Raw genomic sequence first — 27,944 nt, forward strand, 5'->3', positions numbered from 1 at the left:
CTCTCTCTCTCTCTCTCTCTCTCTCTCTCTCTCTCTCTCTCTCTCTCTCTCTCTCTCTCTCTCTGCCAGTCCTGGGGCTTCAACTCAGGTCCTGAACACTGCCCCTGGCTTTTTTTGCACAAGGCTACCACCTGAGCCACTGCACCACTCCTGGCTCTTTCTGTTTATGTGTTGCCGAAGAATCAAACCTAGGACTTCATTCATGCAAGGCAAGCTCTCTATCAATAAGCCATATTCTCAGCCCCTCTTTTTCTTTTCTTTTACAGAATTCTGCTTTCCTGAAAGTTTGTGAGTACATTTAGCTCTAGTGTAATTGTGGAGAAGTAATAATGGATTGCTTTGTTTAAATGACAATGTATTTCCTGGAGTTCCTGGTGTGTTTGGTCCTGGGGATCCTGCACTCCCAGGGGAGCAGAGGGACGGTATCAGCTGTGAATCCTGAAGCAAACATGATTGTGGTAAGTTTTCCCAAGTTACATGCTTTTAAAATGCAAGCATGACAAACGTTGTTCTCTTATTTACATTTATATGGCTGTATGAAGGCATAACTCTGATCTCTTAATAGTTCATTATGTTTTCTCCACTTCCTCTGAATCTTAGATTCTGGAATGAGTCATGTGTATGGAATGAACTTCATGTGATTGTTGAAAACTCTGTTCTTGTTAAGATAATATTTTCATTAATCTATTTTGTTTTTGAGTTTCACAGAATTTGTTTAAGGATAAGTAAGAAGGGAGTTACAAGTCCTTAAGAGCATTATTACTAAGGGTTGTTTTAATGATACTTGGAACAAAATTGTGATTAAGAATTTCTAGTGCCCATGCTCTATCTCCAAAGTCAAAGTGTCTGAAAAGAAGTTTAGGGGAAGTAAAAATAGACCCTTAATTATTTAATGCATTTCACAGTTATTATTCTCATATCAATTAAAAATTTTGAAAATATATTTAGATCTAAAATGTCAGAACAATACAGTTTATTAAAGCAAACAATAGCTCTAAACTAGAACATGAAGGTACCCAGCTGAAGAATGAGCTTAGAGTTGGAAAAATTAATAGCCTGATAATGGTGTCTTTTTTTTTTTTTTGCCAATCCTGGGGCTTGAACTCAGGGCCTGGGCACTGTCCCTGAGCTTCTTTTGCTCAAGGATAGCACTTTACCACTTGAGCCACAGTAACACTCAAGCTTTAAATATTTATTTGGTACTGAGAATTCAAACCCAAGCACTCTACTGCTATGCCACATTCCAAGCCCTGATGATGAGGTTAAAGATTAAGTTTTAGGGAGAGACAGGGAGATGAAAGTCAGAGACAGACACACAAAGAGAGACAGAGACAGAGACAGAGGTAGGCACAGACAAGACACAGAGAGAGCCTGCTTTTCTTCAACTCCCCCTAGACATTCTAATGTAATTGTTATTAGACTGTTCATAAAAAATGAATTGACTTTTTTCCTGCTTGATTTCATAGGATAGGACCGTGAAAACAAGGCAATAATCACTCTCCTATTTAGAAAGAAAATAATGTTTCTTTTTTTTTTGTGGGTCATGGGGCTCGAATTCTAGGTTTGGGTGTTGTCCATGAGCTCTTTCAGCTCAACACTTGAGCCACAGCACCACATCTGGTTTTCTCGTTGACAATTGGTGGAAATAAGAGTCTCATGGACTTTCCTGCCGGAGCTGGCTAAGAACTGCAGTCCTCGTAGGATAACAGGCGTGAGCCGGGCTGCCTAGTGGAAAGAGTTTCTTTTTACCTGGTGTGCAGGATAGAATGAAGGCCCACATCCAATTACTATGGCAATATTACTTGGTACACAACAGGTTAGAATGATGAAAACAAAGTTTGATGATATACCTATACTTGTAGATGATTTAGTTTTATGTTGGACTGTTGGCAATGCTGAAGAGACACAGACATCAGTAACAGGTGATTTCCTAAATAACAACCTGGAGATTGTTATTATGTGCTGTTTTCTCCTTTGTCTATTCATGTGGGAAATTGGACCAGATTTTACTCATAGAATGCTTGTTGTCTGTTCTCCTCCCAGATTCAGATGATACGATACTGGGGATACCCTTGTGAGGAACATTTCGTGGAGACAGAGGATGGGTATATCCTGGGCCTTCACTGAATCCCTCATGGGAAGAAGAACCACTCTGAGCAAGGTATGGTGTGTTGTGTTATAAGAGAGAAGAGCTCTTCAAGTAACTGCTTCAAGCTACCTCAACATTCATCAGTTCAATTCTAGTCTCCTTCCTAGAAGTCAGTCTTCCCATTTCTTTTTCATGATATTCTTTACTCCTCATTGTTTACAATATTTCTGTATGGCTATAGTTTAAAGTAGTCTATCATTTTGAATTCTGCCTCTATTTTTGTAGCCTTTTGAACATTCACTCTCATTGTTGATGACTGATTTATTAAACCACATGGATTGCACTTTAATTATTTGTTCACTTGACAATTAGCTTATTGTTTTGCTATCATAAAGAATGAATTGAAGGCACTGGGAGCTATTTGTTTAGTTTGAACTATGTGCCATTTATTGGCCTTCACACCTCATTATCTTCCTTTTCTACATTTTTGCCTTTTGCTTGTTTTGGGTGGTCAGTTGTGGGGCTTAAAATGAAGGCCTTGACATTGGCCCAGAGCTTTTTTGCTCAAGGCTAACAGTCTATTAATTTGAGCCACAGGTGTTTTTGGTTTTGTTTTATGATGGTCTCACTACAGAGTTCTGGCTGGCCTTGAACCCTTGATCCTCTTACCACTGTCTCTCATTGCTAGTGCTACAGACTTGCCCCACAATGCCTGGCTCAGTGGTCTCATTCATCTTGTTGAACTATTATTTATAAATCTAAGGCTCAGGCTGGCTAAACAGCAAGTGAATATTAGAAGCTGATATAGATTGCACCCTCCCTGTTTGTCAGACATTTGGTTCATAACTTCTCACAGAAGAATCTTAGAGATCATTGTTCCTTATAAGGTCCATATTATCATATTCACTCTGCAAGGATGATAGACATTTTGAGTATTCAAGGTATTTGTCAAAACTTGAGGAGTAACTTTATTGAGCCCAGGTCTGTCTGGCTCAAAAACAATGTAATGTCAGCTTTATAGGGATACTGTTTTGTTCCTGCCACTTTTGTTCTTTGCTCTGTCCCTAGTGAAATCTATTTTATGTGCTTTTATTAACATATGTTACAATCCATACAAGGGATTTATTTCATTGGGATATTTCCATAATGCATGTAGTGTAGTTAGTTTTTCATGCCTAAAAAGATACCTAATATATAGTTGGTTTTGAATTAAGGTTTGTTCAGCTATTGAATGGTCTCAACACTCTAGGAGTTTGAGCTCAGGTTTCTTTCATTTCCAAGTCTTGTTTTTCTCATGCTTTTTCACTATCTCAGGTGAATAGAAAATAAGTGGATTTAGACACATTTCTGAATTCAGGTTTTTTTTATTTTAAATTGTATTCAATTTAAGTTTTACGTGTGTGTGTGTGTGTGTGTGTGTGTGTGTGCGCAAGTATGAGTGCTTCAACCCGAGGCCTTGTGAGCTTTCTGAAGCTTTTTCACTCAAGGCTGGCACTCTACCACTTGGGCCTCAGCTCTACTGCTAGTTTTTTTTTTTGCTAGTTAATTGGATATAAGAGTCTCACGGATTTTTCTGCCTGGTCTGGGTTTGATCCTCATGTTAGGTTCAAAAAGGGGAAAATAAGGGAAATAAGAGTAAACAGATGGCTCCACATCAGCACAGATTTGTTATGAAAAAACCTGCAATGGTAGGCTTGTATCCAAAACTAGAGACTCACTCTTTGCTTTACAATCTGAAGTGTTTATAGTGGGTCTGAAAGAATGCTAGAATTATCCAATGGAGGCAGTTGGAAGGTAATTAATGGTGGGAGAAATGGTGAAAAATAAGGTCATAGTTGCAGGCAGAGAGGGAGTAGAGCCAGGATCTCTGTTCAAAGATTAAACTGGGGGAGATTTATATCTGTTGTCTGCTACATATGTTTATCTGGCCTGAGAAAGAGGGCAAGGTGAGAGTGTCAGTGAATCAAGGCACTGTTCTATGGCCTTAAGATAAGGACATCTGGCAATATGGACCTTACCCAAGTGCCTTTTGTTTCTATTACTTATTAGGACAGTTAGGATAGAAGCAGGGTAAGAAGGCTCCCTGGCTACTTTCTGCAGAGGAGGAATATTGTCAATGGTAGAGTACTGGATTAAAGGCAAGAGGTCTGGTTAGGCATTCCTGGCCCAGGAGCTGAGGAACCTGCTGGTAATGAAGCCATTTGAGAAGAATATTGTCTACATGTTTTGTGAAGATGTCTGTAAAAAAAAATAAAAGAATCCAGATGTTGGAAAAAATTTTTGAGACAAAGTTAATGTATGAATTTACCACAGTTGTAGGAGTTATATAAGTAGGGGCCTCAGTTTTGGTGCTATACAAGTGAACACTCTGTAGAGTGAAGAGCAGTCATCCCTGGAGTGGGCTCTTAATTCCCTGAGTTGGGAAGTGAGGAATTTGAGCTGCTTTGCTGTCTAGGATGTGCCAGTCTCATTTACAAACAGGTGATATTCTTCCTGTCAGAAGACACTGATTCTACTCTTTGCTGTTCTCTGTAAGTCCATTCCTTGCAGTTTGAAGTCACATGGCTTCCAGGGAGCTTTTCTCTCTGGAGGTCAGTTATGGCAGATGAAAATGTTATCTATTGATGTTTGAAGGGCTGGTGAAAGAGATTGATTGTGCATTTGACGGGAGGGAGTACCTGATATTCCAGTGCCGAGTCCACTTGGGCCCCTTGTCTACAGCCAGGCGAGGAAGGGTTTGCATTGCCCTTTTTGATCTTGGGGCCAAGAGAGAAATGGGAGCTGTTGGGGAAATGGCAAGGACTCAATCATCTGAGAAGATTGGTTTAGAGGGAAACAAATGGACCAAAGTGCTAACACCAGTCTAGTTGGTTAATAGGCATCTGTAAGATGCAACAGAGAAAGAAGAAACCAGAAAGAAGGCAAAATGTAAGCAAACATAGCCATCTAATTTTGAGTGTTTGCAAACTTTCTAAAGTTGAGTGAGTCCTTTTTGAACAAAAGTTATGGAGACTCTGAGTTTTTTGTGTACTTACAGGAATAGCAAGTAAAGGAAAGGAAATAGTATACATTTCTGTCCTGTAGGAAAGTAGACGGGCATGAGCATCAGGTAGCCATTCTCAGAAGCCATTTTTTCTTAACCTCTTGGCTTTAGTTACTTTTGGAATAGGAAGCACAGGTGACTCCATTTGGAATGTGACAACATCCTGTCTTCTCTGAATAGTTTTTCAACTGCCTTTGTATGGCCTCTCATCATTAGAATAAACTTTTTTTCTAAATGTCTATTTGTATTTTTATTTTATTTTTCTCATTCCTGGGACTAAATGTCTTAGGTTTTTGTTTGTTTGTTTGTTTTTATTTTTGTTTTGTTGGTCATAGTGCTTGAACTCTGGGCCTGGGAGCTTTCCTTGAGCTATTTGGCTCAAGGCTAGGGCTCTACCTCTTGAGTCACAGTGCCACTTTCCATTTTATGGTTGTTAATTGGAGATAAGAATCTTACCCACTTTCCTCCCCAGGCTGGCTTTGAACCAAAGTCATCAGATCTCAGCTCCCTGAGCAGCTAGGAGCCATTAGCTCCAGTCTCTCAGTTGGTTTTTATGTAGGAGGATACATTCCCCCCCCCTCTCTCTCTCACACACACACACACACACACACACACACATACACACAGTGGGGGGGGGGTTCTGCAGGTCAAGTGTGAGTCTGTGCCAACAAGACACACAAGTGGCCAAAATATTTAAGCAATAGAGGTACCAATAGAAATATCACCCAAGCATGGCTTGCCTAAGCTAAGCTGACAGCCTGACACTGAGAGACCATCTTCTATAAGCCTAATTGCAAATGTTCCAGAGGAGGATTAAGTCTGCAATGACAAAAGACTTAAGAGTAGCTATGGTGAATGTTCAAAACAATAACTGATTAAACAGTGGGTATTTCTTTTCTCAGTATTGAGGTTTTTTAGTTTCTGGGCTTTTTGTTTGCCAGTCTTGGGGACTGAACTCATGGCTTGAGCACTGTCCCTGGCTTCTTTTTGCTCAAGGCTAGCACTCTACCACTTGAGCCACAGCGCCACTTCTGGCCATTTTCTATATATGTGGTGCTGAGGAACTGAACTCAGGGCTTCATGTATTTGAGGCAAGCACTCTTGCCACTAGGCCGTAACCCCAGCCCAAACAGTTGGTATTTCTGTTGCACATATTGTTTGATGATACTAGTTCAGATTGACAACATTATAGATGTCATTAAACTTTTTGGGGGGGTGGAGGGGCCTGTCCTGGTGCTTGAACTCAGGGTCTGAGCACTGTCTCTGGCTTCTTTTTGCTCAAGGCCAGCACTCTATCACTTGAGCCACAGCACCATGTCTGGATTTTTCTGTTTACAGGGTGCTGAGGAATCAAATCCAGGGCTCCATGTATGTGAGGCAAGCACTCTACCACTAGGCCATATTCCCAGATTCCATTAAACTTTTTAAAATTTTTGTTAGGAGCGCATGGACTCAAGCCTGTTTGGTGTAGTAACATTATTTTAGAGGGTACCTGCTTGGTTTGGTAATATCTTTTTAACTTTATATCTGAGGTAGTTATGTACTTGAGGAAAAGAAACAGACAGAAACAACTGGCATTATCGCTTTTAATATTTAGTTAGCTAAAAGTGATGATTTAAAGGCTCTTGACTTGTCGATTAAAAGACTCTTGAGGTTGTGTTGTTCATCTTATATGTGCTTTGTGTGTGTGTGTGTGTGTGTGTGTGTGTGTGTGTGTTTCTTCAACCTTGAGAAGTTTAATAACATAAAGCATTTATTTTTATAGAGAAAAAAATGAACTCATATTACATCAGGAAATTAATCTTGATCTTACAAAACTCTTTTGATAGGAAAGAAAGGAAGGAAACCAACCTAATTACATAAATATGTTCATAAATTTTTATCTTTTGTATATATTCTTTAATTTTTTTCTTTGTTTGTACTAAGGATTGAACATAGAACACTGCACTTGCTAGACACAAGTTGTCACTAGCTACAACCCAGCTCCCTTTGCATACATTCTTTATGTGATATAGTCTCTTATAGGGGCAACCAGTTTTGGAGGTCTGAGAGAGAACCTGGTTAAAAAACAATACAATCTCTGGTAGTGAGTAACACTGAAGGAAGCTAGGGGCAGTACCTAGAAGAAATTTTAAGGAGAGGTATATGGGATCGACTTACCCCAAGGAAGTACTTAGAGTCTAAGCAGTAGAAAATTGTTTACAGAGCCAAGCTAGTAGTGTATGTCCTTAGTCCAAACAAGGGTAGGGGAAAAGTTTTCTTCCTGTGCCAAACTGGAAATCGATTTTGGTCTTTTGCAAGGCCAGAGTGTTAGTGAATCAAGGCACTGCCCTGTGCCCTCAAGATAAGGACATCTGACAATGTGGACCTAATACCTCTTCTCTTAGCTCCCTCACTAAGCCAGGATTACTGAAGTGAGCCATTAGCTCCAGGCTTCAACTTGGTTTAAAAAAATTATCTGAAGTACTTGTACAATGAATTCCCATGGAACAAAGCAGTTCATGAATACAATATATCTTTAAAATGTAATCCTTCATATTTTTATTAGCTTTACATTTTAGAGAAGTCTTAGGTTCATAGCAAAGTAGATAAGCAGAACTGAGTAAATAAGGACTTATAATTTTTCCCAATTGTGTGTCAAGATACCCTAAACATCAGTGTGCAGAGGTGTTCCATACCCCTTCTTTTCACAAACATCTGTCAATTATGCATTTGTTATAATTGCTAAATTTAAACTGACACATTTTTGTCACCCTTCAGAGTTTACATTGAGGACCTCTCTCAATCTATTCTATGGATTGGAGCACATAGCTAGTAGTGTGGTATGGTATTTGTGTTGATAACTTTACTGTTTTGAACTTTTGCCTTGTTCTGCTTATTTATTCTGCCCTCTTCTCCAATCCCTGGTAAGCCCTGATCTTTTTGTCATCTCTCTCAGTTTTCTACAATATCATATAGACTGTAACCTTTCAGAGTGTCATGTTCACACAGTGATATGGCATTTAAGGTTTTTCTATGCCTTTTCATGGCTTGATGACTCAATTCTCATTAGTGTTATGTTTCACTCTGTTATATGGATATATTTATCTACTGATTTACTTATGGAAAGCACCTTATTTCCCGTTTTCAAATAATAGACATTTTAGCTATGGCGAGCATTTGCAGGTTTCTGTGTCGATAAATACTTTCAGTTCATTTTGGTAAAGCATCAGGTAGCATGATTACAAGATTGTACGGTAAGAGTAAGTTTGCTCTGCACATTGTTGGCATACAGAAATAGCTATGTACATATGATCACATAAGATGTTGCTAAGCAAAATGAACTCCAAGATATGGAAACAAGTGGTTTATCATTGTTGGTGTTATTTTTACTGTACTATGTAAAATTCTTTCTTTCTTTCTTTCTTTTTTTTTTTTGTTTATCTTTCCTATGGTTTAGCCCCTGTTCCCACTGTATTGCTTTTGGTAGTCTAGGTATTGTATATATACTTGTCTGAATTAGAGAAGGGAAGGAGAATAATAAAATGGCGAGACAAAGGATAAAAGGTGAACCAATGCAACAGCAAAACTTACAAGACAATATGTTCTAAACTAACTGTATATCTTATGGGGGGAGAGGAAAGAAGGTGGGAGAAAATGAGGGAAGAGGTAAAAAGTTTGATAAAATGTACTCACTATCTTATTTATGTAATTTTAACCACTCTGTACATTACCTTGATAATAAAAATTTTAATTTATTTCCATTTCAGTTTTTGTTTTGGTAGTTTAAAAAACAATTCTGTTCATCAGATATCATATTTTTTTTAACTTATAGTTCCCATCCTTCAATATGAATGTTTTTCAGTTCCCAAACCAGTTGTGTATCTTCATCATGGTGTGCTCGGCTCTTCCAGTAACTAGGTCTCAAACCTGGATAACAACAGCCTGGCCTTCATCCTTGCTGATGCCGGTTTTGATGTGTGGATGGGGAACAGTCGAGGAAACACATGGTCTCGGAAACACAAGACTCTCAGTTTCTCAGGATAAATTCTGGGCTTTCAGGTACATTGCAGTTGCTTATGACTTGGGTTTGTTTCTGTGACACTTAAGAAGCAGGCAGATACACAGGAATTCAACAAAAAAAAGGCCATCCACAAATAATTCTCAAGCTGTATGAATGAAGATACTAGTGTCTTTTGAAAGTCTTAAGCCTTGCCAGGAATTTAATACTGAATATTAAGGCAAAATTGGAAAGAAATAAGTACATTAATGATTAAATTCAGTTGGGAATTTTGGCCTTCCTTTTGTTGTGGGCACTGTAGAGTCAGGTACCCTTCCTCTGTCTTCATAAACACATTTCCCAGATGTTCACTTCAGGATCCACCAGTAGGCTTCATATGACACTGGATACATTATAGAAATCCTCCCTATTTCATTATTTATGACATGGAGATAATGAACACCTAATCATAAGGATTTTGGAAGACTGATATTAGAAAATAAAGGTAAAGAGTTTCTGCAGAGCCTGGCATATTGTAAAATGTAGAGAACAACTGGCTCACCTCATATACTACTGGCTCATCTGACCATGATGCTACACACACACACACACACACACACACACACACACACACACACACACACACACACACACACACACACCTATGTCTATGTACCTGGTTTGGGGATACCACTAGCTGTCTGAGACATTAGCATAGGTCAGCATTGTGGGTGTCTCTAGTCTCTCCTCCCATTTATACAACCAAAGCCTCTCTAAGGACATGAAATCCAATAATAAGAACTTCTATGAAAAGACATGTATCAGAGAAGGTTTATTGTTACCTCTTTATGATAGTGAAAAAACTGCAAAGTACCCACATGTGTGCCTGTAAAGAGTGTCATAAATGTACAATGAGAGTGTGGTGTATCAACATAATAAAATGGGACTAACCGAGCATAACTCCATGTACCCACATGAATGAAACCAAGTACAGCCACTCAGACAGTACATAAAAGATCAGGGTAATAGTTCTGTTTGAGAGGCACATAGGGAATGGAATCCAGGGACCTTTCTGATATCTTAGGTATGACTCATTTCTTCAACTCAGCGCTGGCTTACCCAGTTCAATATATGACAGAACCTCAATTTCCAAGCTTAGTGTTTGTGCAGTGTTCTATTTATGTATCAGTTCAATGAACTTGTTCTTGGGGTTTTTTTTTTTGTTCTTGTTTTTGTATTATATTTTTGGTGAGATGGCAAAATATGATGTCCCAGCTTCCACTGACTATGTCCTCAATAAAACTGGCCAAGAGAAGTTGTATTTTGTGGTCATTCTCAGGGCACTACCATCGGTATGTGTGCAGTTTTGATAGTTTAATTAATGATTGAGTTCCCCTTGGATGATGGGTGTCTATTTGGTTGGTCTCTGAATTAGGGATGGAGTTGGGGTCAGAGAATTCAAGAGATTGAGAGCCAAGCCTAATGTTACAAAGTTACAGTTGACATTGTTAAAGAAAATGGACAGATTTTGTGGATCTCCCATTCTAGATTTCTTTCAAGGCATTTCTAATTTATATTAAAAACAAGCTCTTGGGGAATACTTGATTTTCTAGTTTGATGAAATTCCCTGCTTGGAGGGCATCATTTTGGGTGTTCTGTCTCCTCAGGGGGTGTCTCTGCACTGTTCCCTTGCTGCTACTCAAGTGCCTCCTGCATGATTCTTGATCTCTCCTGCCTGTTCTGAGAAGAAATGTCCTATAAGGTCCAATTCCTTTTTATTCCCACAGGTTTCATAGGATTTTCACAGATTCCTCAACTGGCCCAAAAAAACAAAATGGTCTCTGCTTTGGCTCCTTTGATTTCATGGGATTTCATTCCAAGCCCTTTAGTCATGTTAGGAAAGTTGTTCAACGTTATCTTAGAGGTACATGGTTTACCCTCATCTTTCCCTTCCAATAGCTTTCCCCTTCGGATGGAAGCACTGCCCCATGGAGGGAGACTCTGCTGTTCTTCTCTGTGTTTGTTCTTAGCGAGCAATGGGTTTCTCTTCTTTCCTTCACCTCTACTTGCTATGCCTGGGGTCCTGTAGAAGCATAGAATTTGAGAATACTGTAGCCATGGGGAATCATAGCTAACATGCTAGTGAAGCTCTCTATTCACTACAAAGGAAATGTATATACATACATTAGCTGGGCTAGTCGTTTACTCCATGAGGTGAGCTCTTGCATAACTGTGGGTGGGAGATAGAAGACAAAGTGAGCAACATTTCCATAAGCACTGGAAGATGATGTAAAGATAGTGTTACTTATATTTTCCAATATGTCCACTAAACACATTATCCTAAGCCCATAGCTCTGTAGTCCTAAGTTCTATTCAAGAAAGAAAAACCATTCAAGGGAAGTTGTTTTAGGGCCCCTGAAATTAAAAGCCCTTCATTCTTGCATTAGACATTTTATGCATTTATACATACATATGTACAAACTTGAAATTGTGTCCAGGAAGCTACATGATCATGCATCATGTAATATACTTTTTTTTTCAACAAGGGATCACATATTGAGTGGTGCCCTTGTAAGACTATAATACATCTGAACATTTCCTGTCACCTAGTGAAGTCACAATTCACCCTACTATGTTAATGATGCTGGTGTAAACCAACATATTATATTACCAGTACTATCGAAAAGTCTAGCACAGGCAATTATATATAGTGTATAATATTGGATAATTATAATAAGCAACTATCACTGGCTTGTGTATTTATGCTTCTGATCATTATTTTAAGGTCTCCTTCTATATGTGAAAGGAAAGTTTAAAGCAATATGTTCTTTGCTGGAAAAAACCTCGGTCTCATAGTCACTGTACCAGGTAATTGCCTTGTAGTGACCAAGTTGTGAAATGGCACTGTACTCATCAAATCTGAGACAGGTGGTACTTGTCATCTTCATGTCCATCCATTTCACACACACACATTAGTTTGCTACAGCTATGAGGACCAATCTTTTCCATGGGTCTTCCCTACTGGTAGTTGTTGGCACTCTTTGGCCATTCCTGTTGGTGGAAGCATCATTCTAATTTCTGCTTTCCTCTTTTCTTGGTGTTCCTCTGTGTCTAGCTATCTCCATGTCCACATTTTCCCTTACTTACAGACATCAATTTTCAATTGATTTTTCTACAAAGACTTTATCTCCAAGTAAGGCTATTCTAAAATAGTGATAGTTAAGACTTCTAGCGTCTATTTTTTTGAGAGTCATATTTAATCCCTGAAATTGCCTTCTATTTCCACTTGTCGGTATAAGTGGTAAACATGAAAAAGAGATAGATTTGATTTGAATACAGAAAGACATGTCTCTCATTTCCTGCTGTACAATGCACACCTTAAGAACATAATGATTGGCTGGGAATATGGCCTAGTGGCAAAAAGCGCTTGCCTCATATACGTGAAGCCCTGGGTTCAATTCTCCAGCACCACATATATAGAAAATGGCCAGAAGTGGCGATGTGGCTCAAGTGGCAGAGTGCTAGCCTTGAGCAAAAAAAAAAAAAAAAAAAAAAAAGCCAGGGACACTGCTCAGGCCCTGAGTCCAAGTCCCAGGTATGGCAAAAATAATAAAATAAATAAATAAATTTTAAAAAAGAACACAATGATTGTCCTGGTAGTAGCAGATCACAGATTCGCTGACTCACTGACGAGGGGTACTGTAGAACATGGTTCAACAAATTTATTTTCTAAACTATTAGATGGGTTATTTGAAGTGCTTGAATTCCATCTACCACTGTAGAATGAGAATTGCCAGGAGAAAGACATAATGTGGCTGTTTCAATAAAATTTTACATATAAAAACATGCAATGATGGGGGAAGGAGGATGGGGATAAAACAGTTTAATTAATGGCAATGGAGTTTGAGAGTAGGAGGCTAAGAATGTTCTGGAAATAGATAGTGGTGATTGTTGCACAATAGTTCGAATATACTTACTGTAACTGATCTGAACGCACAAAAATGATCACACATTTTTCTTTTAATGTGGCGTATGTCTTTCTATTTTCTTTATGAACCTGAGGAACTTCAGAGATAGCCCAAGTTAAGCCTGTGGGAATCATCTCCCATTCATTAGTCCTGTGCAGAACCCAGGCACTTGCTTCCCTGGAGTGGATGCCTGGCTAAACATACCTTTATAGTATTGGTCACAGCTACTTCAGGTGCTAATAAGAATAGATACTACTGGTATGAGGGACAAGGTAACAAACAGTACAAGAAATGTATCCAATGCCTAATGTATGAAACTGTAACCTCTCTGTACATCAGTTCGATAATAAAAATTTGAAAAAAAAAAAAAGAATAGATACTACTGGGCCCATCAAAGATCTGTGGAAAATCTGTGGAAAATCTGTGTGTGTGTGTGTGTGTGTGTGTGTGTGTGTGTGTGTGTGTGTGTGTTGGCACTTTAATCAATTGAGCCACAGCTCCACTTTTAGTCTTTTACTGGTTAATTGGAGATAAGTGTGTCACAGACTTTCTGTTCTGCCCAGGCAAACTTTGAAAGGCATTCCTCAGTTCTCAGCCTTCTGAGTAGGAGTATGGGCATGAGCCACCAGCCTCCAGCTCCCCACTTCATATCATTGTTAGAGGTTACTTGCAAATTATATTTATAACCAGGAACTGCTGTTTCTTATAATGATGTAAATCATGCCCATTTTTGGACTTTCACTTATTTCACGGTTTTTGTGACCATCAATATATTTCATCCTTCTGTGCTTTGGAGATGCTCTTTCATGTAGGTAGCTTCAAATCCCAGATGATTCCAAAAATGAAAGGGTCAAGTGCAGCCTGAGCTCTAGGTTTAGTGTGTCCTTACTTCTTGGGCTTCATATAAATGCTGATGAAGATGTATGTGACTAAGTAGCAACTTGCTATCTTCAGGCCATAGCAAGAAACGTTACATTTGTGTGTTTTCACTCTCAACTAGAGAGTAGAAGAGATCCCTGTGCTGTGCTATCTTTTAAGTGTGCCTTAGAATTTGGTAGCTGCCATTTGTAATACAAGGGCACATGCTAATAAGCCATTTCTTCTACATCAAGTGGTAGAATTGTATGCAATTGGGAACTGAAATATCACAAAAATCAAGGATACTTTTGTCAAAGACTAGCTCATATTTTAAGAATCAGGTGCCATGTGACCAAATTTTGAAGTTTCATTTGGTTTGCCAATTTCCGGCTTGAGTCTAGATATATTTTTAATTTTGAGCTGTACAGGAAGTAGGGGGTGAAATTATTTCATATTTCAAATAGAACTGACTTTTTGTAAAATAGTAGTATCATACTCTTCTACCGATGCATAAATTTAAATTTAACTTGCAACATAATTTGACAACTATAGTACCCCAAGCTAGTAAGAGATGTTCTGACACGTGGGACAATGTGGTGACTCCATAACTAGATCAGAAGAAAAAGTATTGAATCAGGAAAATCAGCATCGGAGTACCGGGGCTGGGTGGAATGGAGAAGCCAAGCAAAAAAGGGAAGGGGCGGGGAGGGAGTGGCGGGGGGGGGGGTGGCGGGGGAGGGGCAGGGGGACGGGAGGGGGGGGAAGAGGAGAGAGGAACCCGGACAGGCTTGGGGGTGGGGGGATCTCACGAGGGTTGGAGTTTTGGCGAGAGTTTGTTGAAGATGGCGCCGGTTGTGACAGATCATTGAAATTATGAGATTATCATTCAAATGGAAGCATTATAGTTCTTCGGAACCGTTATGATCTCAAAAGGAAAGGAGAATGATACAGATATTCTGGATAAGGTGTTTTGAGGTGCATCGAAGTGTTCCAAGCTGTGACTTACCTTAACATGTTCTTGAAGTACCATGGCCTGGATTAGAAGGAAATTTGGTGAGCATCCTCCACTCAAATGACTCACTAGGGAAGCAATGCGAAATTATTTAAAAGAAAGAGGAGATCAAACAGTACTCATTCTTAATGCAAAATTTGCACAGAAGCCATATGAAAATGAAAAAAAGTTTTTTGGTTTTTTTTTTTTTTACCCTCCTCCTTGTGTATATCTTATAGGTAGTGCATGGAAGAAAAAAAAAGAACAAATGGAATGTGATGGTTGTTCTGAACAAGTGTCTCAAGCATGTGCATTTATTGGAATAGGCAATAGTGACCAAGAAATGCAGCAGCTGCACTTGGAAGGAAAGAATTATTGTACAGCCAAAACAGTGTACATATCTGATTCAGACAAAAGAAAACACTTTGTGTTGTCTGTAAAGATGTTTTATGGCAACTGTGATGACACTGTCGTCTTCCTTAGCAAGAGGATAAAAGTCATCTCCAAACCTTCCAAAAAGAAGCAGTCGTTGAAAAATGCTGATTTATGCATTGCCTCGGGAACAAAGGTGGCTTTGTTTAATCGACTTCGATCCCAGACAGTTAGTACCAGATACTTTCATGTAGAAGGAGGCAATTTCCATGCCAGTTCACAGCAGTGGGGAGCATTTTATATTCATCTCTTGGATGATGACGAATCGAAAGGCGAATTCACAGTCCAAGATGGTTACATCCACTATGGACAAACAGTCAAGCTTGTGTGCTCAGTGACAGGCATGGCACTCCCAAGATTGATAATTAGGAAAGCTGCTAAACAGACGGCATTACTGGATGCAGATGATCTTGTGTCACAACTCCACAAATGCTCATTTTACCTTAAGGCTACAGAAAGAATGTATGTGTGCCTTTCTCAAGAAAGAATAATACAATTTCAGGCCACTCCATGCCCCAAAGAACCAAATAAAGAGGTGATAAATGACGGAGCTTTCTGGACAATCGTTAGCACAGGTAAGGCAGAGTATACATTTTACGAGGGAAGGGGGACGGTTCTGGCCCCGGTCACCCCTGTGCCTGTTGTGGAAGCTTTCAGTTGAATGGTGGCGAGGACGTAGCAATGCTTGAACTTATAGGACAGAATTTCAACTCCAAGTTTACGAGTGTTGTTTGAGGATGTAGAAGCTGAAACTATGTACAGATGTGGAGAGAGTATGCTCTGTGTGGTCCCAGACATTTCTGTATTCCGAGAAGGTTGGAGATGGGTCTGGCGGCCAGTTCAGGTTCCAGTAACTTTGGTCTGCAATGACAGACTCATTTATTCCACCAGCCTTACCTTTACCTACGCCCCTGAATCAGGGCCTTGGCCACACTGCAGCGCAGCAGGGGCGATCTTTCCAGCCAAGTGCCACCTAGTGAATCAACCAGCAACAGCAAGGGAAGTAACACTAACGCCAGCACAAACTCAACCAGTGTCACCTAGTCCACAGAAACAGTGGTGTCCTAACTACCGTCTTTTTGTTAGGACTTGAACTGATTCCAGTGAGGCAAAAAAAAGTTGACACACAAAAAAGAACAATCTTTTGTGGTTTCTTGGGAAATTTTTTTATACTAGGTATGATAGATGCTATTAAAAAACAAACAAAAAACCCTATTACCTCCAAATGCTGATGTGAAATGCAGAAGCCACAGGAAAACAAAAACATCAACATGTACAAACGGTTGGCAACCAAGTTTTTCAGCTTCTTCCCTGCCCCCCACAGTGTTATTTGGTTGGTTTTTGTTTGGTTTTGTTTAAATGGGCAAGAAATAGATACGTGGCTGGAATAAAAGTCAACCAGACTAGAAGACACAAATCTAACCTAGTTTTTTATGGACCAAGGAACTTGTATGAGCTTTAGTAAAAGGTAAAAGGTACATTTTCACCATACCTTTTTAATATCACAGTACATAGTACTCCTTGTTACCAAATGGATTGTTCTCCCCACCCCTTGAGCTTTTGCTCCAAAAGTACATTCAGATTCTGAGCTTGACCATGCTTGTTTAATTAAATTACCTACACTTCCAGGTTCTTTTTGACCTAAGGCTGGAACGTTTTTTAAAGCTGAAGTTTGTGACTTTTCATGAATTGAAATGGTTTTGAGTTCAGTGAGTCAAATCTTATAAAGGCATGCATATTTTATTTAAGATTATATGAAGTCTGTGAAAAAGTTTTAAAAGAAAATGCCTCTGCCATGCCTGCAATACATGCAATGTATGTTAGTCTCTATTCTCAGACAGTGTTTTCTTTTTTTCTTTTAATGTATTTATAGCAGTAATCCAAGAAGTTCTAACATTTACATTGAATTCAATGTGGCTATTTAGTCATTAATGAGTTAATGGTGTGGAACATGTTGTTTTTGAAGTGTTCTCTCCTCCCATACATCAATACATCTGTGTGTTCCAGGGTTTGTTCAGGTGTCCCCCACCTCTTCCTAATCTTGTATATAACTTGTATTATGTGTAAGTTAAACATTTTATTTTGAACTTAGAATATTCCCAGTGATTTCATTCAACAGGGTGATTTCTGCCTTGTTAGAGAATGACAAAAACTTATAATGAGAAGTATTTGCTACCAGGTGGTAGCTGGTGCCCTTACGGTGCAATGAGGAAAATCTCAGCAAAATGTTCTCTTATTGGACTTAAAAAAATATCCTAAGCCAGAGCATCACTGAAATCTTAAAACAGAGATGCTCTTATTAGATGATCAACTCAAATAGCTGGAAGACAATACCTTAGAAACAGATACGTGTAAGTTTATAAAAACACAAATGTAACTTATGTTTCCATCTCTTTCTCTGCCATGTTCTGTTTTGTTCTGTTTTCTCTTCCTCAGAACTGAGCACCTCCACAAATGTCTCCTACTCAGAGAACATTTCTTTTTCTGTCCATTAAGATTTGGTTGCAGTCACAGTTGGGTCAGCCTTGCCCACTCACCTCACCAGTTTCGTATTGCTTCCATTCCTGCATTTTGGTTATGCCTTTGTTCAGTTTCCTAAGAAATTGCTGTGCTCTCCCTGACCTACATATAGTACAGGAGCTACATGTGTAATATCATCCTATAGGATAAAATCATCCTTAGAGTAAAAACTACCTCTAGATTGTGGTAAGCTTTTACTGTCCCATAAAACAGGAGCCACAAGTACCTTATGAATGCAGAACTGTAACTTCCCACAGCGTTCCCAGGGTCTTTCTGGTGTCTTAGATTGTTTGAAAGTTTCCATTAATACACTTGTCAAGTCATTTGTGAGGAGCATGTTTTTCTGCTTTGCTGTCTTTATTGTTCATTCTTTCACCTGGACTGTGCCACTGTAAATATTATTCCTAACATCTTTAAATTGTCTTTTCCTTTGTTTTCAAGGGCAATGTCATTGGTCCAAGACACAAGGTGGTCAGTATCTGCAGTTTTCTCTTACTGCACGCCTTTGTTATCACCCCCCTGTTTACAGCCTTTTCATTCTCTGTCCCTGCAGCTCTGGTCACTCACTTCCTCCTTGTCATGGTATCCCCCCTGTCACACTCTGAGTCCCATTCAGTGATCACCAGAACTCATCGTGGCCTTATCTACATTTGCTCAAGCTCTTCACTGGCTTTTCCTCACAGACTTGATTGTTTCTCGGTAGTAGTTCTCTCTTTACCAATGAACTAGTTCTTTTTTTCAGTGGGAAAATGTTTCCAGTGCTCTTCTTTTTTTTTAATTGTCAAAGTGATTTACAAAGAGGTTCAGTTTCATACGTTAGGCATTAGATACATTTCTTGTACTGTTTGTTACCTCCTCCCTCATTCTCCCCTCCCCCTTTCCCTCTCCCCCCTTGAGTTGTTCAGTTGGTTTACACCAAACAATTTTGCAAGTATTGCTTCATGTGTAGCTGGGATTGTTGGTGCCTGACACGTACAACCATTTGCTTTACTTGTTTAGTTATAAATAATTGTGAGAAATACAATTACTGGAGCAAAGTATAGAAACTCATTGTACATTCTTAAAAACTCGTAAATTATTTTTTATGATTAAGTTAGTGCTGTTTTTCCCAGACATGTTAAAATAATGTAGATTAAGTCAACATGAGTAGTTTACACCTGTAGTCCTAGCTACTTAGTAGGCAGAGACCTGAGGATCATGGCCAGTATAGATAGGAAAGTTCATGTGATATTTATCTTCAATTAACTGAGAAAAGGCTGTTAATAGAGCTGTGGTTCAAGTGGCAAAGTACTAGCCATATGTCAAAACACTAAAGGCAGGATGCAAGCCCTGAATTCCATCTCTAGAACCCTTCTCCTCACCCCCTCCCTGTCCTGACATCCATCTATACAACCACATACAAAATAGTCCAGTTTTTATTCTCCCTCCTCAGTACAATTTACAACGCATTTAGTGTTATACAAATGAGAAATACCACCTCAATATTTTAATTTATTTCAAGTTCTTATTTACTTTGGTATTTTAAAAAACAATTCTGTGTTCATCAGATATCATGTTTGTTTTGAAAGTTATAGTTCCCATCCTTAAACATGTTTGTTTTTCAGTTCCCAAACCAGTTGTCTATCTTCAGCATGGTGTGCTAGCCGATTTCAGTAACTGGGTCTCAAACCTGGATAACAACAGCCTGAGCTTCTTCCTTGCTGCTGCCGGTTTTGATGTGTGGATGGGGAACAGTCGAGGAAACACGTGGCGTCAGAAACACAAGACTCTCAAGGTTTCTCAGCTTGAAATCAGAGCCTGAGCACTGTTCCTGGCTTCGTTTTGCTCAAGGCTAGCATTCTGTCACTTGAGCCACAGTGCTAATTCTGGCATTTTCTATATACGTAGTGCTGAGGAATCAAACCCAGGGCTTCATGCATATGAGGCAAGAACTCTACCACTAGGGCATAGTTCCAGCCCTCAGGCAGTGCCTCCACACTGTTCCCTGGCTGCTGCTCAAGGGCCTCCCACATTATACTTTTTTGTTCACTGTACATATATGAACACGCAAAGATGGGGGCAAGAGGAAGTGGATGGAACAGTTTAATTAATGGAACTGTTTGAGATTCGGAGGCTGAGAATGTTCTGGAAATGAATAATGGTGATTGTTGCACAACAGTGTAACAATACGTATTGCAACTGAACACATAAAATGATAAATCATCCATTAAACATGGTATATTGGGTCTGTCTGTGGCTCATATTGGTGTACATGTACACAGTTCTAGAACAGCACTGACCAATCCCAACATGAACAATCCCAGTTATCCGGAAGTCATGACCAGCTATAATAGAAAATTGACTGGGGTTGGCCCTGGGACCAAGTGTCCTGTCTCTTGCCCTTTGTAAACCTCCACTCTAAATGGATTTTATTGTCTGTATTTTCACTCTGAAAATACAATTCCATGTCTCTAACATATCTATACTTGAGTATCCTCGTTTGGATATCTGCTGGTCTTCATTTTACTCCTGAGGCTACTCATAGAGAAGTTTGTGGTTCTGTACTTCAGAAGGGAGTTGTGGAAGCTTCCATCCCAGCAGAAGATGCTCAGATAATCTGGGATTCTTTATATTTTCTAGAACATATTTGGGCACAATGAATTCCTCTCAGAGAATCTAGCCATGAAGTGGCTGCATACCCACTTTTGCATCTATGGTGTTCTGAAGGAGCTTTGTGAAAATGTATTTTTTTCTCTTGTTGGGATTGGATAGGAGGAATTTTAATACGGTATGTAGAGTGACACTAAGAATCGATTTAAATATTCCATGGTTTTCTTCATTGAATGGGATTGGTTCAGCAATGCCCTTCTTAGAGCTCTGCAGGACTTTTCTTTCAAGAGGAACAAGAATGATTTTCAGCAAGTGGTTATGGTGGCATCTGTCTTTGTGATTGCTTTTATCCTCTGTTGACAGTAGAATATCAGGATGTGTCACAATTTAAGCCACTATATTAATGTATTCCACTTAACAAATATGTGTGTATAAATTTGGAGTCTCCATTATGTACATATGCATGCATACATATGTACACATATATATAAGCCTTAATATATGCATATATATGTATTTTTAAAAGATATACATACTTATACATATGTAACATGTAGTTATTTGTTTTATTAAATGCAAATCATTGGCCAGACTAACTTTTTCTTTATAAACCTATGTATAGTTTATAATAATGAATTTTGAAATTATTGTTTAAAAGTCTGAAACAAAGCCAGGCATTGTGCCCATTCCCTCCCCAGTCATCCCAGGATTTGAGAGACTAAGGCAGGAAGATCATATACTTAAGGCCAGCCAAGACTACCTAGGAAACCCTGTCTCAAAACAACAATCTTGCAGTAAAGGCTTTAGTGAATCTTTGAAAGTAATATCACATTTTTCTTATTATTAAAGGAAGGGTGATTGCCAATTACAACTTGCAAGTTCAGGAAAGCATAAAGAAAAAAAGTAAAATGGCCTGTGATTGCAACCTGTACAATTCTATAATCAGACTATGCTTATTCATATTTTATAGGGCATATTTGTAGGCAGAGAATTCCTTTTTTGTCCTACTCTCATACATTTGAGTTTGTAGCTCTTTTGTTTTTAATTTTTTTTTTGAGTGTGTGTGCCAGTCCTGGAGCTTGAACTCAGGCATGGTCACTGTTCCTGAGCTTCTTTTGCCCAAGGCTAGCACTCCACCATTTGAGCCACAGCACTACTTCCAGCCTTTTTTTTCTGTTTGTGTGGTACTGAGAAATCAAATCCAGCGCTTCATGCATGTTAGTCATCAGCCACATTCCCAGCCTTAGGTTTTAATTCTTTGCAGGACAAAATGTGTTCATTTTCAGTATCACCTTAATGCTGTTTCCATTCTTTAATTTGCCATTTTTATCACACAGTTGAGACTGGATGTGTATTGGACACACAATTCTGCCGAAACTTCTGTGCAAGACATGTTACACGATGCAAGTAGGCCTTTCAGGATTAGAGCTGGGTAAGGTTTATTGAGTTGTTGCAGAGTCACAAGTATTCATTGATTTATATCTCATTCTGTCCAGCCTTTCTTAAACTAAAAAAGTCTGTGTAGATGTCTCATCTAGTTTCCTTCCTGGTCTCCTTTGTTTGTGTTGTTTGTGTTACCTTCTGAGAGACACACATGTTGTAAATGAGGTCACCAAATAGCTGTAAGCTTTGTCTTTTGACTTCTTCCTCTCTTCCCCTTCCTTCTCCTCCATTTACCTCTCAGTTACCTATTTCTTCTGTGCTTCCCTTTCTTCCCTCTCCATCTGACTGTCATTATGTTTCTGTGTTATTTCATAAAGCATGCTTTTGGAGTAGCGATGGAGACAAGGGGCTGCTATTTCCACAGTCACCCGTGAACATAATGTGTTTGGAATGCTAGTGGATAAACATCCACACCATGCATGAGTGTGGAGGGGAATCACTAACTTTGAAGAGAGAGTAATGTTCATTTCATCACAGAAGTAATGCATGCCTGTTCCAGGTCATATATTAGCAAAATAGGAACTTTATCTTTCAATGAAATGATAATCCTATAGCTCTGCCCAGATTAGAAATGTATATTTAGAGTTAGGAGGTATCTCTGCATTCTGCTTTATACATTAACATAGCAGTAGAAGTACAATTATATTATTATTCTTTCCCCCTTGACATTATGTCAGGAGTTTATTTTCAACTCAAGACATCTTTGAGATTTTTTTCCAAGCAATTTTATTTTATATATAAAATAATTTATTGTTACATTTCAAACAAAGTCACTATAAGTGTTTCACATTATAATTTCCAAGCTCCAGGAAGGCAGAAAGGGAGGCAGGTAAGCATACAAAATCAATGGATTGGGATTTTTTTTTGTTTAAGTGTGTGTGTGTGTGTGTGTGTGTGTGTGTGTGTGTGCGTTTGAAAATGGCATCTTTTAATAATACATTGCTTTGAAAATGGAATGGGATTTGGGTTTGTGTCACTGTATACAAGTGCAGGTTTTTAAAAATAGAGACTTTGGGGGAATGAGGGAATGAAGGAGAATGGCATTTGTCAAGATGCATTATTGTTGGGTGCTGATGAACCACACCTGTAATCATAGCTACTCAGAAGGCTGATAGCTGAGAATGGAGATTCAAAGCCAGCCCAGGCAAAAAAGTCCCTGTCAGAACCTTATACCAATTAACCACCAGAAATCCAGAAGTGGAACTGTAGCTGTAAGTGGTATAGTGCTAGCTGAGTAGAAGAGCTCAGAGACAGTGCCTAGACTGTGAGTTCCAGCTCCAGCACCAACAACAACCAAAAATGATGCATTATTCTCCTAATCATTTGGTGAGTTAAAAACTCTTTTGATAAATACTTAAAATAAAATAAAATTATTAAAAGAAAACAGAACAAGCAATTCAGATTCATTTGTACTAATCTGTATTAGCATTTTTAAATTTAATTTTTTATTATCATTAACTGGTTCTACAAGGGGGTGCTTTTGATCTTTGACAGTATTATTGAGGTATAAATAGCCTAATGATACTCAAAGTATACAACTTGGTACATTTTGCCTAGTTGTACAATTGCAAAACAATTGTCAATCAAGATAATGAATTTGCTATCTGCCCTCCAAAGTGTTCTCAAGCCCTCAATTCCTCCTCCTCTGCCCCTCCTTCCACCACAGTGACTCATCTGCTTTCTGTCACTTTAGGTTAGTTTGCATTTTCTAGAGTTTGAGTGCAGTCATAGTGAATATGTTTATCTGGCTTTTTCACTATTGTATTTGCTTTGTGACTTGCTATATTGTATACATCATATGTATGTGCATGATATGCTGTGAACTGGTTGCTCCTGAGATTCTGTATTTTCGAAAAATGTACCTAGGAGATTCCTCTACCTAACCACCTGTGGGATATCCTGGTGTGGATTATCACTGTGGATTTAATCTCCTTTCCCAGAGCTCTGTCTATTGGAACTATGGCTTTAACACTTCCTGACCTGAGCCCATTCCTGTAGATCAGCTATAAGGAGTCATGTCCTGGCATGAAGGTCGTAGCTGGTAGAGACTGGAAGGCTAAACATCATAGTTTGTTGTGTCTTAGAAGAGGAGCTCCTGGAATGCAAATTGTTCCTACCATGCTGGCAGAGCTTCCTCTACATTTAAGCAGTGGCCTGGGCTTTTGAAAAGCCTCTTATTCACACATCCTTTTCTTTTAGGCACTTACTGTCCCCTTCAACCACATTTCAGTTTATCATCTCTTCTTTGTTTTACATATCCTAACAACATCCTTCCCCTACATTGCTGAACATTGTTAACTTCTACCTGAAAGACTATGTGTTAGAAAGGCCCAATTTCTGTCAGCACTGGAGTGTGTGCACTCCAGAGATGCAAGGAGGAAGACTGAGCCAGACTGAGGGCAAGTACCCAACTACTCTCTAATTGAGTGGCACACAACACCCCTTGGCAAAGCTCCAGTGACCACCTTGATTTCACCAGCCCTTGCCTTGAGGATTCTGAAATTATAGCCTGTTTTCATTTATGATACAGAATGATATCATTCCACTGTATGGTATTCCAGTCACACTCATTGGTGTCCAATGTCACTGCACACTGCACTTATGGTAGAGTGTTTATCTTGGCTACAAGCTTCTTCCTGAATGGATTCCAGATGCTTGTTTCATTCTGTTGCCAAGTCAAAGACTGGAGGCTGAGGTCTTCATCCCAGTTGTGAGCTTGGGACTTTTTGCTCTAATCATCTAGAAAGTGCCTGATGAAAACTTCCAAAGTCCAGATTCCTTACAATGAATCTGGACATTTTCCCTTTTGTGTACCGTGCCAGGCCTCTGTCTGTAGAGTGCTGTTTCCTCAAATTCTCTCTTTGGTGGCTCATCCTGTGGTCTTTGGCCAGGGACCACCACTTAGTCCAGGAGCAGCCTTGGTGCCTGCTGGGAAAGGCTTCCTCTGAGGTGGGCAGGGCTTGGACTGGCCAAGTGTAGCCTTCAGTTTCAGGGAGCATTTTGAAGAGTCTTCTCATGATTTTAGGGGTGCCTGCTAAGGCCTTTTTAATCTCAGTGTTTTCTAAGGTTCATATTTTGATAAATAAAGCAAAGATTAACAATCCACAAACCTAATCATTTCCTGTGCATTTAAATATGGAGTTTGTCTTCCTATTTTCTTTATGAACTGGTTGGACTTCAGAGATAGCCCAAGTTAATCCTCTGGGCATTAGCTCCTCCTATTTAGTCCTGTGTAGAACCCTGGTACCTGCTCCTCTTGACAGGACTCCTGGCTAAACATACCCTGATAGTATTAGTCTTAGGTATTTAAGGTTCTAATAAAAGTAGAGATTATTGGGCACATCTAAAACCTGTGGAAAATCTATGTATGTTTGTGTGTATGTGTGTGCACGCGTGTATGGCACATATGTGTGTGTGTAGATACTATGGACTTTCATTTGGCTACTTTGCTCAAGACTGGCCCTCTCTCCACTTGAGTCACAGCTCCACTTTTGTCTTTTCCTGATTTTTCTTTGGAGATAAGAGTGTCACAGACTTTTCTGCCCAGGCTGACTTTAACCCCATTCCTTAGTAATGGCAAGGGCACATGCTTGCCATTTCTTCTTTATTAAGTAGTAGACTTGCATGCAATTGAGAACTGAAAGATGACCTAAATCAAAGATATTGCTGTCAAAGACTGGCTCATTTTTCAAAAATCAGGTGCTATGTAGACTAACTTTGTTGTTTCATTTTCTTTACCAATTTCAAGCTTGATTCTTGATATATTTTTAGTTTGAGGTGTATAGGTAGTACAAGTTAACATTATTTCATATTTCAAAAATAACTGACTATTGTTAAAATATTATACTCCTGTAAATATGCATAAATTCAAATTTCATGTGCAACAGAACTTAACAGCTCTAATACCCCAAATTTCTAAGAGATGTTCTGGCATGTGGTATAATTTGGTAAGTACATAACTAGATCTAATGAAAAAGTATTCTACCAATAAAATCACTAATATACCAACAATTAATATAACTAAAAGAATAGGCTATATATACATATTGTCATAAAACATGTATATATACATACATATATGTATATATGAAACACAATTATGCATAAGTACAATCATGATCTCTAAACATGAGAACATTTCGAGAAATTTACCACAAAGCAATCTTGTCATTGTGTGAAGATCACAGAGCATGCTTTGACATAAGGGTTATTGTGATGCCACTCAGTGATGTCATATCATGGTACTGCAATAGTATATAAGTCCATCACTTCTGAATTGTCATCAGGATTTTGTATCACCACATAAAGCCACTAACTCTCCCAAGAGACAAAAGATGAAAGTTTTACTGGAAAAGATGTGTGTAAAGAATGTTAATCTATCCCGGGCCTAGTATCACAACCTATAACCCCTGTTAAGTAGGAATTAGAGTTGGGAGGACTGTGGTATACAATGGGCCGTAGGGCTAAAAGTGTTAAGAGTACTACCACAGAAAATACACTAAAGCAAAATTGATTGGAAGCATTCCTGCAATGGTACAACACTTGCCTACATGAAATGTAAAACCCTGAATTCAAACTCCAGGACTGCCAAAATAACCATAATGATCACAACAACAAAATATTTATGCAACATGCACATTCCTGGATCCAGTGTAACTCAAAGCGTTTGTATGTAGCTGCTTTTCCATGTCATAAAGTCAGTACTTCTCCAATCATGCAGTGAGAAATTGAGCCACATTGTAAATTCTAGTGGAATAATTTCATTTCCTTTTAAATTATGATCCATAAATAAAGATTATATCTGGATCTTGGTATAACACTCAATTCTGAGGACCCTGCTAACTCCAGTGGTCTTAAATGATAGCTCAAATTGTGGTTTTTCTATTCCCACATTATCTTCCTTTAAAATTTTAAAATATCATAGGTTTCAAGCCTTTGACTGGGGGAAGCAGTGCCAAGAACTACCTACACTACAACCAGGTAACAGTTTCAGACTTTTAATGTGAGTGGATCCCCAATATTACATATCTAGGGAAGCAGCCTTCCTTAATGAGATTTTTGCTGTGCTCAGCTACTAAGGAACACCTAGGCAATATTTGCTTTCCCTCGATCCTCACCAGATGCTCACAGGTTTTCAGTTGCTGTTGTGGACTGGTCTTTCTCTCCACCATTTATCTGACTCTAAAGAAGAGCCATGAAGTATTCTGAGTGAGCATGAGCACAGACTATTGAATCAAGAACTGTGAGACCTTTACTGTAAGCCTTTCTCTGTGTAGATAGGATTATCATCTTTAAGTACCAAGTACACTACTTGTACACTACAAGTGAGCTACTTTATCTTACTCCATTCTTACTTTTTCTTACTCCATTCTCACAGCATCCCTGTGATATAAACATGGTAACCTTTGGCTTAAAGATGGAGAAATTCAGGTTGTATTTTCCTGACTTGTTGTCTCTTTTTAATCAAAAAGAGAAACTAAGAGAGACTACCTCAGTAGCCCTTCCCACTTACTAGGGCCTACAGCTCTGTGTCTGCACTTCGGATGAACAGGGCTTCCCTCGATGAGGTTTCAACAGCCTTACTGATTCAGCATTGGGTAGCAACTCTGTAGTTTGCCTTCTTTACTTGGGGGTTGGATTTCTTTTTGTTCCGAATAACAACCTGAAAAGAGTATTGCAAGAGATTTTCAAAACTGAGTCAGTTATTCTCAAATAAGACTTATTGAACAGTATTCAATGGAGATTGGTTTTTTGCTCTCAAAATTTTTAATCAACCTTTTCTTTCTTTCTTTTTCTTATTGTAGAATTTCCCTCCCATTTACCATGTGAAAGACATGCCTGTGCCCACTGCTATTTGGTATGGGACTAATGATTCGATAGCAGATGCCACTGACATCCAGATCTTACTGACTCAGATCACCAAGTTGGTTTACCACAAGGAAATTCCTGATTATAATCGTATGGACTTTATCTGGAGTTTGAACGCCCCCTGGCGGGTGTATGATGAAATCATTAATCTGATGAAGAAATAG

At 38.9% G+C, this 27,944-nt stretch overlaps 2 pseudogenes; both read left to right on the forward strand.

Moving 5' to 3' along the window:
- The first annotated feature begins 347 nt into the window (after positions 1-347).
- LOC125346307 lies at positions 348-27,944 on the forward strand (annotated as a pseudogene).
- LOC125346301 lies at positions 14,757-16,786 on the forward strand (annotated as a pseudogene).

The sequence above is a fragment of the Perognathus longimembris genome, chromosome 2, assembly GCF_023159225.1.
Source record: "Perognathus longimembris pacificus isolate PPM17 chromosome 2, ASM2315922v1, whole genome shotgun sequence".
Lineage (NCBI taxonomy): Eukaryota > Metazoa > Chordata > Mammalia > Rodentia > Heteromyidae > Perognathus > Perognathus longimembris.